At 42.2% G+C, this 9,872-nt stretch overlaps 1 pseudogene; it reads left to right on the top strand.

Annotated features, from left to right (window-relative positions):
- The first annotated feature begins 6,530 nt into the window (after positions 1–6,530).
- On the top strand, positions 6,531–8,414 carry LOC130868518 (oogenesin-1-like; annotated as a pseudogene).
- Positions 8,415–9,872: the final 1,458 nt, after the last annotated feature.

Genomic DNA, 9,872 nt, shown 5'->3' on the forward strand with positions numbered 1-9,872 from the left:
CCTGTCCTAATTAGGTCAGTTATAAGCTGTGCAAAGTGTGGCAATCCCACATCATAGACACTTTCTGTTCTTAGAACCTGAATACTTGGGAAGCCTCTCCCTCCACTCCCACTAACCAGAATTTATTCCCCTTCCTCCTCTCAACCATCTCAGGGATTGGGTCCTTAGGGTCCTAGCTATCAGGCCTGGCTCCCTGATGCCTGAAGCCCTATGGGCACAGCATTGCCCTTGGACAGGGATGCAAAGGCTGACCCTGAAGGAGTTTATATCTTTGGAAGGCTGACTTGCCTGGTTCTGGATCCTGGAGTGTATTTGGGGGAGGGTAGATCAAAGCAGGTGGCAGAGAAAGCACATTAGAGAAACGAGGTCCAGTGAGTCTCCTTCCCCAGAAAGTCCATCTTTCCAGATCCTGATATGAGGTTTAGGTTTAAGTAGATGGGAGGAGGCATATATAACTAAGCAGTCCTGGTGGAGGTGTGATCTTGCTGTCATTGACCCCTCATTGTCTAGACTCCAGTCTGTCCTTCAAGTTGGTCTGACAAGTTAGAACTGTATGAAATCCTTTTCTGAGAGACAAGTCCCATCTCTGGCTTGCATCAGATGTTAGCTTTCTCCTCTCAGGGTGAGATTTCTTGGAGGGAATTCTAATTCCTTGGGGACCAATGTTTTAACTGTCGATTAGATGGAGGGATGTAAGAATCTCTTTAGAATATTTTCATTCCTACCAGAATGGTTACAAATCCCAATAGTTAGATAAAAGGGGGGCAGGAGTTCACCTTCATCCTTAGCTTCATAGGGAGTTAGAGGCCAGATTGATCTGTGGGTGACCCTGTCAAAAAGAAAAACTTACAGCTTATACCATTATTTATCATTGTTGGCAACATGACTTGTCACTTAAATGTGGTAGTTTGAATGTAATTAGTGCCCATAAGCTCATAGGGAGTGGCACTATTAGGAGGTGTGGCTTTGTTAGAGTAGGTATGACCTTTTTGGAGGAAGTGCATCACTGTGGGGGTGGGCTTTAAGGTCTCATATATGCCTAAGCAATACCCAGTGTCTCAGTTCACTTCCTCTTGCCTGCAAGATGTAGAACTCTCAGATAGTTCTCTGCACCATGTCTGCCTGCACACTGCCATATCCTGCCCTGATGATAATGGACTAAACCTCTGAAACTGTAAGCTGCCCAATTAGATGTTTTTCTTTATAAGTGTTGCCATGGTCATGCTGTCTCTTCTCAGCAGTAGAAACCCTGAGACAGGAAAAATCCGTTCAGAAATACAGTATATGTCATTCATACTTTGTGTGTGGTTTCCAAATTGTGATAACATACAAGATAGAGCACTGGCAGACACAAGAGAATAAGAGATGTTGTGGAGTCCTGGAAAGCTGCTTGTGATGAGGGACCAACCAGGACTAACACTTCAAGCCGAGGTCATCAAGGATGGAGTGCTTAACAAACAGGATGATAAAGGACTCTATCCGCACAAGAAAAATGGCCAGTGATGTGATGGTATTGGAAAGTTCAATAAGACTTACCAGCCCCAGTGGGGTTTTTATTTTGTTTTGTTTTGATTTTGATTGTTTTTTTGTATTCCCCTGGAAGTTTTTTTTCTTTTTCTTTTCTTCAAGAACTGAGTTTATGCCAAGTGTGTCAGTGTATTTAAGAGGATTGTTTTGCTTCTTAAAATGTGTGATTCTTGCTGCAAAAAATGGCTCACACCTTAGGAACCTAACGGGGAATTGCCATAAGGTTGAGGACAGCCAGGGCTATGCAGCACATCTCAGAATTAGGACAAATCTCAAAATGGGCTATTTGTAGGAATAATTCATCTTAATATTTAATTTTCAATTTTAATATTATACTGGCAGTATAGTGAAAAACAAGCCTGTGCTCCATCCCTCTCCATTTCTGATTCATACTTCTGAAGGACAATCTTAAAAAATTACAGCTGCAGGATAATAACCTAAAAATTATAGCTGCTTATGTTTCTACATAAAATAGAAATATGGCAATCATTTGATTATTCAGCCCATTAGGATCTGTAAGTTTCCTATTTCAAAAAGTGAGTTTCACTCATTTATGTGCCCATAAACATCCATTACGCTTCCTCATAGAATATTTTGAGAGTGTTCTGCTTAGTGGCCTACCTCCCAAAATATGGGTCACAGTTTTTTGTTTCATGGTACTAGGGGTTGATCTCAGGTTCACACTAGTCAAGTCCTAAGATACATCCCCTAGGACTTTTCGTTCAATTTGTTTGTTTACTTATTTGTTTTTATTTTAATACAGCATTTAGATCTTGGAAGATGGGTGACTAGGTAAAGGTGCCTTCCACTAAGTCTGAGCCTGTGTTCTATCACCAGGACATACATGTTAAGTATGTCCTTCGAAAGTTTGTCCTGTGGCCTTCATGTCATGTGTACAGTACCCAAAAACAAATAAGTGAATATGTAAAACTAAATATATAAGTAAAAAGACAGCATTTGGCTAAATTGCTAAGGCTGGCCTTGAATTTGTAATCTTCCTGCTTTAGTTTCCAGAGGAGTAGCAGATTACAGGTATGTGGTACTACACCCGACTTAGATCACTGTTCATTATAAAAATCAAATTTGATGATTATATTACCATGATTTCATAATCATCATTCAGAGTTGAACCATGTACTGAGTGTGTTGTTAAATTTCTTTTTCTATAAGTTTTTTTTTTTTTTTTTTTGGTTTTTTTCGAGACAGGGTTTCTCTGTGGTTTTGGAGCCTGTCCTGGAACTAGCTCTTGTAGACCAGGCTGGTCTCGAACTCACAGAGATCCGCCTGCCTCTGCCTCCCGAGTGCTGGGATTAAAGGCGTGTGCCACTACCGCCCGGCCTCTATAAGATTTTTGTTTTGCCACATTTGGAACTTTTCTCAGTATTTTCTTCATGAATATACCACTTATGCAGCCTCGGATTCCCTCACCAAAAATAGTTTGTACATCTCTGCATGTTCTAGTACTTCATATTATTTTTTTTTACTTCATATTATTTATAACTTTATTTTTATCTTCATCAAAATGGCTGTGCCTTGGTGTAGTGGCACTGGCATTATAATTCCAGCCCTTGGGAAACTGAGGCATGAGAATTGTGAACTCTAGGCCACCCTGGGCCACAGCAAGACCCTATCTATAATTTAAAAAATTAAGACTGAAGTGGAAATTTTTCTCGTTGCACAAACATCTGAATTGGTTTAGTCCTTATGAATACTGGTCCTTGGAAGGTCTACGAGAAGGAAAGATAGTCAAGGGAATTAGTGACTGAAGACAATACAAGCCTTATTTGGGAGAAAAACCTTTGGTGGTGGTGGTGGGTCTCTGTAAGAAGCATCCTGTGATTGGCTTACAAGCTAGGGTAGTTATAGAGCAGAAGAAGGGTTGGGGAAGGAAATTGTAAAGTTTTGGGGGGGGCCCACAGTTGACCGTTGCTAAAGATAACTAGTGAGGAGTCACAGAATGTTAGGTCATAGGTAAACATCTTTCCTGCCAGGCCATTATTTTGGTTCATGGAGCAGGGCAGATCAGAACCTAAGGAAACAAGTTAGTTTACCTTTTAGAAACCAAACTAATGTAGTTACTAGAATTATCACAGTTCAACCAAAATTGGGGCATTTAAAAAATAGCATAGCCTTGTATCTTAGCTAGGGTTTCTATTGCTATAAAGTGACAACTATGACCACAGCAACTCTTATAAGGAAGACAGTTGGAGCTGGAATACTGTTCAGAGGTTTAATCCATTGCCGTCATGTGGGTTGCATGGTAGCAAGCAGGCAGACATGGTGCTAGAAGTAGCACCTTGTCTGGATTGGCAAGCATCAGAAGAGCGAGAAAGAGGCCTGACTTGAGCTTCTCAAACCCTCAAACCCCACCCCCAGTGACACACTTCTTCCAACAACGCCACAGCTTTTAATAGTAGTACCACTTCCTATGGGCATATAGGGATCATTTTCATTCAAACCACCATACCCTGGCTAACACTCCTGAAATTTTACATTCCTTATATGCTGAAAATCTTTTTTACCTGCCTATTATTGAACTCTATTTTCTTGATCCATGTCTCCCTCACTTTTGTTTAACTTCCTCATTGTAGTGAACAAAGATTCTTCAGTAAATTTGTGAAAAAATATGATAACAAAGTCTTACATGTGTGAAAACACCTCATTTGAAATTCCCATCTATTAGTTCGGCAGACACAGAATTCTACCTTTTATACTAGTCTTGTGTTGTTGCGATAACTAATTAACACAAATTCAGGGGTCAACACAATCACGAATGATCTGAGAATGTAGTTATAGAAGAACTTACTTAGCATATATGATTGGATTCAGTGTCCTGAACTGTTCTGTGAGACAAAACAAAATATAAATGTATTTGTTCTATTTTACAAATCTGAGATAACTTTCAGTATTTTTCTTTGGCAATGCTGAGAACTGAGCCCACCATAGGCCTTGTGCTTGTTGGGCAACTGCTACCCTGAACTATTATATCTCTAGCCCTTGCTGGTGGTTTCAATGTGTTATAATCAAGATGTTGAAAAGAGTGTTTCGTAAAGGAATTTCTGATAAATGATTATGTTTATATTCCCAAGCTTCTTGATTCAGGGGCCCTTCATCTTCTATGCCAATTTCTGCTTCAGCCTTGGCTTCTGGCTTAAATTTTACCTTGTCTTTCCTATTTGCCTTCCATAAATACTCCTATTATTACATTAGACCTACTCACATAGTTCAGGATAATCTTCCCACTTTGATACCCTTAATTTGATGGCACCTGTAAATTGGGTTATACCGTGTAAAGCAATATGTTCACAGGTCCATGCATTATGGCACAGTTAGAAATTACTTTCCCTCAGAACGTGTGTTTAGATCATGGGAGAAGGAACATTCTTTTTCTTTCCATTTATTTTTCACATAAATACAGAAGAACAAAAATAACAAGAGAGAAGAAATTACAAACAACTGACATCAACAAAAACTGAAGACTGAGCCAGATGTGGTGAGGCACGTCTTTAATCCTAGCACTTGGGAGACAGAGGCAGGCAGATTTCTATGATTTCAAGGTCAGCCTAGTTTTCATAAGTGCAAGGTCAGCCTGGTTTTCATAAGCAAGTACCAGGCTAGCCAGAGATACATAGTAAAAACTTTTCTCAAAAAGAAAACCCTGGAAAATGTTAAAAAATTTAAGTCATGGTGACATTTCTGCTCTTAGAGGCTCTGAGTAACTAAGGAATAGGATGGGGGGGGGGCTAAAAAGAGGATCCAATGAAAGTCAAGGTTAAAAATAAAAAATAAATAAGAAACCAGGAGCCATGATATAAGGCTAATTGTTTTTCTTATCTAACTCATGTCATGACTTTTCAATTTTGGTGAAGAAGTGGTTAAAATGTATTCAATAGTGGAAGTATAAAATCCAGTGTAAAGCTCCACAATATAGTATAGTATCCTACTGATACTATAACTGAATAGAAGTTCATTGAGTTGTATAGTCTTTGAGTTTGCTTAGTTAAGGTGTGTGATGGTTTTATTTAATCATTCATTCGTTTGTTGTTTATTTTTTAGTTCATAGTTTAACCACAATCACATCTCTCCCTTCCATTTCCTCCTCTGAACCCTCCTAAATACTCCTCATAACTCTCCTTCGAATTCAAAGCCTCTTTTTCATTAATTACTGTATGTATGTGACGGTTTTTTTACTTGCAAATTTTTGTTGTCATTCTAATTTCTTTCTTTCTTTCTTTTTTTTTTTTTTTGAGACAGGTATTGAGGCTGACCTCAAACTCACAGAGATCCACCTACCTCTGCCTCCCTGATGCTGGGATTAAAGGTGTGTGCCAACAATGCCCAGTATTTGCAACTTTTAAAATAATAACAGGACTGCAAAGGGGAGGAGCTACAGGGAAGGTGCCCGAAAAGCTTCAGAGAAGCCAGAAGGTGCCAAAAAGTTCGAGAGCCCAGAGCCACTGCCTGGCCTGCTGGGAGAAGGAACGGGATCTCCAGCATCCATCTCTGGATTCAGACACCTGTACTGGCCTGCCCTTGAGGTCCTGACAAGATACATCCTCAGCTACAGCCAGTAAGAGCTCCTTCTGTGCAGGTTCGCTATGTTCCCTTTTAAAAGGTTGGCCTTGTCCACCTCCCAACTCTTTCTTTCTTTCCCTTTCTCTGCTTCTCTGCCTCTGTCTTTTCCCCCTCTCCCTCTCTCCCTCTCTCCCTCTCTCTTTTGTTCTGCAGCTCTAGTCCCCAAAGGTCAGTCTCCCTTTTCCCCTCCCCCATCTTCCCATTCACTTTCCCCCAATAAAAACCCCTTTAGCTGGGCTCTGTGGCATGGCTCCTTTCTCTCTCAATCCACTATGTAATACAACAACACTTGTAATTTCCTCAGTTTGTGACTTTTTTGTGATACTTCCTGGATACTGATTTGTGTTTATATGAATTCACATTTCCATGGGTATCTTTCCTTGGAAGTTTCCCCAGCTCCCAACAGGATGCGTATCTAACCCCTACCCACACTAGAGGAGCTTGGAAGGCAGGCTCTGCTGCGAAATGAGTCCTTGGCCATCTCTGCTCTGGAAAACCTGCCCAAGATGCTCTTCCCAGCACTGTTCCAAGAGGCCTTCAGTGGCAGAAGCACTAGGATTGTGAAGGCCATGGTGGCAGAATGGCCTTTCCCCTTACCTCCCTGCGAGGGCCCTGATGAACACCTTCAACCTGGAGATCTTTTAGGCTGTGCTTGATGGAATGGATGTCCTGCTGAGAGAGCAAGTTCACTCCATGTCAGTAAGACCCATGTAGGGGCAAATGGAAGATTCTGGAGTACAGGGGAGGAATATCTTGGGTTGTGAGAACGGGGTCAGAGCTAGGTCAGAGGCCATTGGTATCATCAGATTGGAAGACTGCAGAAGCCTTGACTGCTGTTGAGATCTGATGGAGAGGACAGTTGGGTGGGGGAAGAACCATCAGACAATGTGGGTGCAGAGGAAGGAGCCTGTTTCTGTCTCTCCACAGGCACTAGTAGTACCAGGTCTAGAGAAAGTGAATGGGGGGAAATGAGACAGAGGGCTACTGATGCAGCTCAGAAAGAGCCATTGCCTGGTACCATGAGGACTTTGTTGGACACTGGGGAATCACACAAACACTGCCAAGGTCCAGATGGGAGAAAGAAAGAACTGGCATTAGGGACATGTGGCCAGGAGCTGAATGTCTGCCGGGTCTTCTCTTGTCATGACACTTCACCTGTTCGCCTAACAGGAGGGGGGAAACTTTACTCGATTTTTGGAGGGTGCCCCATGAGTTCTGGACCATCCAGGCTGGAACAGAGGATGGGAACTGCTCAGCAGAGACTGTGAGAAGCAAGCAGGAAAGCCCCCTCCCAGACATGAGCTGAGACAGCGTGGAAAGGTGATAGCTGACCTCTACTTGAGGTCCCAACTTTATGAAGAAAAAAAATATGTCCTGCAGTGGGCCCAGCAGAGGAAAGACTCCTCCAGTTCTACTGTGAGAACATGAAAATTGTGTGACTGTCTCTAGAAAATGTCAGGATGGCTCTGAGGGTTTTTGAGTCAGAGCACATTAAGGTGTTAGAGCTCACCATAGATTGGAGTTGGTGCGCTCTGGCATGATTTCCTACCCACCTCGGTGAGATGAGAAACCTTCCCATGCTTTCTCTAGTGCGAACCCACAAGAACAGATTTGGGGTTGCCTATGCGCCGTGCTTAGATAAGAAGTTGATACGAAAGTTCGATGTTCAGTTCTCCAGACTCAGCCATCTCCAGCATCTTTATCTGCATGGCACGTGTTTTCCCAGTCACCACAGGAAACGCTTGCTCAGGTATCTGGAAACCCCCTAAGAAACCTTCTCTGTCACTCACTGCCACTTGTTACAGTCACACTTGTGTCACTTCTCCCAGTGTGAGCGCCTCCATCAACTAAGACATCTGGACATGAGTGGTGTCCTACTGTCCAGTTTATGGAAGATGCCTCTCAGGGCTCTCCTAGAGAATGTGGCAGACACTCTTGAGACTCTGGAATTGCAGGGGTGTGGGATGAAGGACCATCAGCTCAGTGAACTCCTACCTGCTCTCACCCACTGCTCCCAGCTTACCAAGGTCAATTTCTACACCAATGACTTCTCCCTGAATGTCTTTAGTGACCTTCACCACACAGCCAACTTGAGCAAGATGACCATGGAGCAGTACCCTGCCCCTCTGGAGTGCTATGAGTGGAGTCACATCTCCATAGAGAGATTTTCCCAGCTTTGTTCTCAGCTCATGGGTACGCTCAGGGCCATAAGGCAGCCCAAGAGGATAGCCTTTGCTACAGATGTCTGCAGTAGATGTTATAAGTGCTGTGTGTAGGACCAGGAGACCAGACTTTGTTCTTGCTTGCAGTAAATAGGGGAATGTTACTTTTGGTCCTTGCCTTCTCAGGGGGCTACATAGAGGACTTTGTGCAGACCTATTATACTAAAGTGAGCAATGCAGACACATATATTCTATAGAGGAGGTTTGGGGATTTATAGAGGCTTTTAATCCAGAATACTCAGTGTAGGAGGCATGTGAACATGCCAAATGGCAGTAGGGAGGGCAATGCAGAGTAAATGGGACGAGTTTTAACCCATGCTATGCACTTTCCTTTTCTCTGTCACTTAAAAAAATATTTGAATGTAACTTGCTGGCCTTGACCTCTTATTTTTATAACTTTTCATTGTTTTATTTATGTTTATGTGATGAGGAGGTACATTCCTCTTAATGCAAGTGCCCTAAATCAGTTGCCTGACATGGTTGCTAAGAGCCAATCTTGGGTCGACTGGAAGAGAAGCAAGTGCCCTACAGTCCTAAGCCATCTCTCCAGCTCCTGGTCTATGTACTCATAGTAGTCCTGTTCCCCCTCCCTGCCTCTCCCCTCCCCCCTTCAACCCTCTCCCAAGGACCCTATGCTCCCAATTTACCCAAGAGATCTTGTCTTTCCCATGTAGATCAGTTCTCTAAATGTGTCCTCATTGTGGTCTAAGTTCTCTGGGATCATGGTTTGTAAACTGGTTTTCTTTGCTTTGTGTTTAAAAACCACCTATGAGTGAGTACACGTGGTAATTGTCTTTCTGGGTCTGGGTTGCCTCACTTAAAATGATTGTGGTTTGTAGGCTGGTTTTCGTCTCTTTATGTTTAAAAACCACATATGAGTGAGTACATGTGATCATTGTCTTTCTGTGTCTGGGTTACCTCACTCAAAATGATGTTTTCTAGCTCCATCCATTTTCCTGAAAAATTCAAGATGTCTTTTTTTTTTCTGCTGTGTAGTACTCCATTGTGTAAATGTACCATATTTTCTCTATCCATTCTTCCGTTGAGGGGCATTTACATTGTTTCCAGGTTCTGGCTATGACAAACAATGCTGCTATGAATATAGCTGAGCACATGTCCTTGTGGCATGATTGAGCATCCTTTGGATATATACCCCAAAGTGCTATTACTGTGTCTTGAGGAAGGTTGCTGTTTCCTAATTTCTGAGAAATTGCCACACTGACGTCCAAAGGGGCTGTAACAGCTTGCATTCCCCATAACCTCTCCAGCATAAGTTATCATCAGTGTTTTTGATCTTGGCCATTCTTACAGGCATAAGATGGAATCTCAGAGTTGTTTTGATTTGCATTTCTCTGATGACTAAGGATGTTGAACATTTTCTTAAGTGTCTTTCAGCCATTTTAGATTCCTCTGTTTAGAGTTCTCTGTTTAGGTCTGTACTCCATTTTTTTGTGTTTTTTTAAATACATTTTTATTGATATTTATTGAGCTCTTTTTTTTCTCTGCTCCCCTCCCTGCCTCTTCCTTCCCCCCCTTCAATCCTTCCCC

The sequence above is a fragment of the Chionomys nivalis genome, chromosome X, assembly GCF_950005125.1.
Source record: "Chionomys nivalis chromosome X, mChiNiv1.1, whole genome shotgun sequence".
Taxonomy (NCBI): domain Eukaryota; kingdom Metazoa; phylum Chordata; class Mammalia; order Rodentia; family Cricetidae; genus Chionomys; species Chionomys nivalis.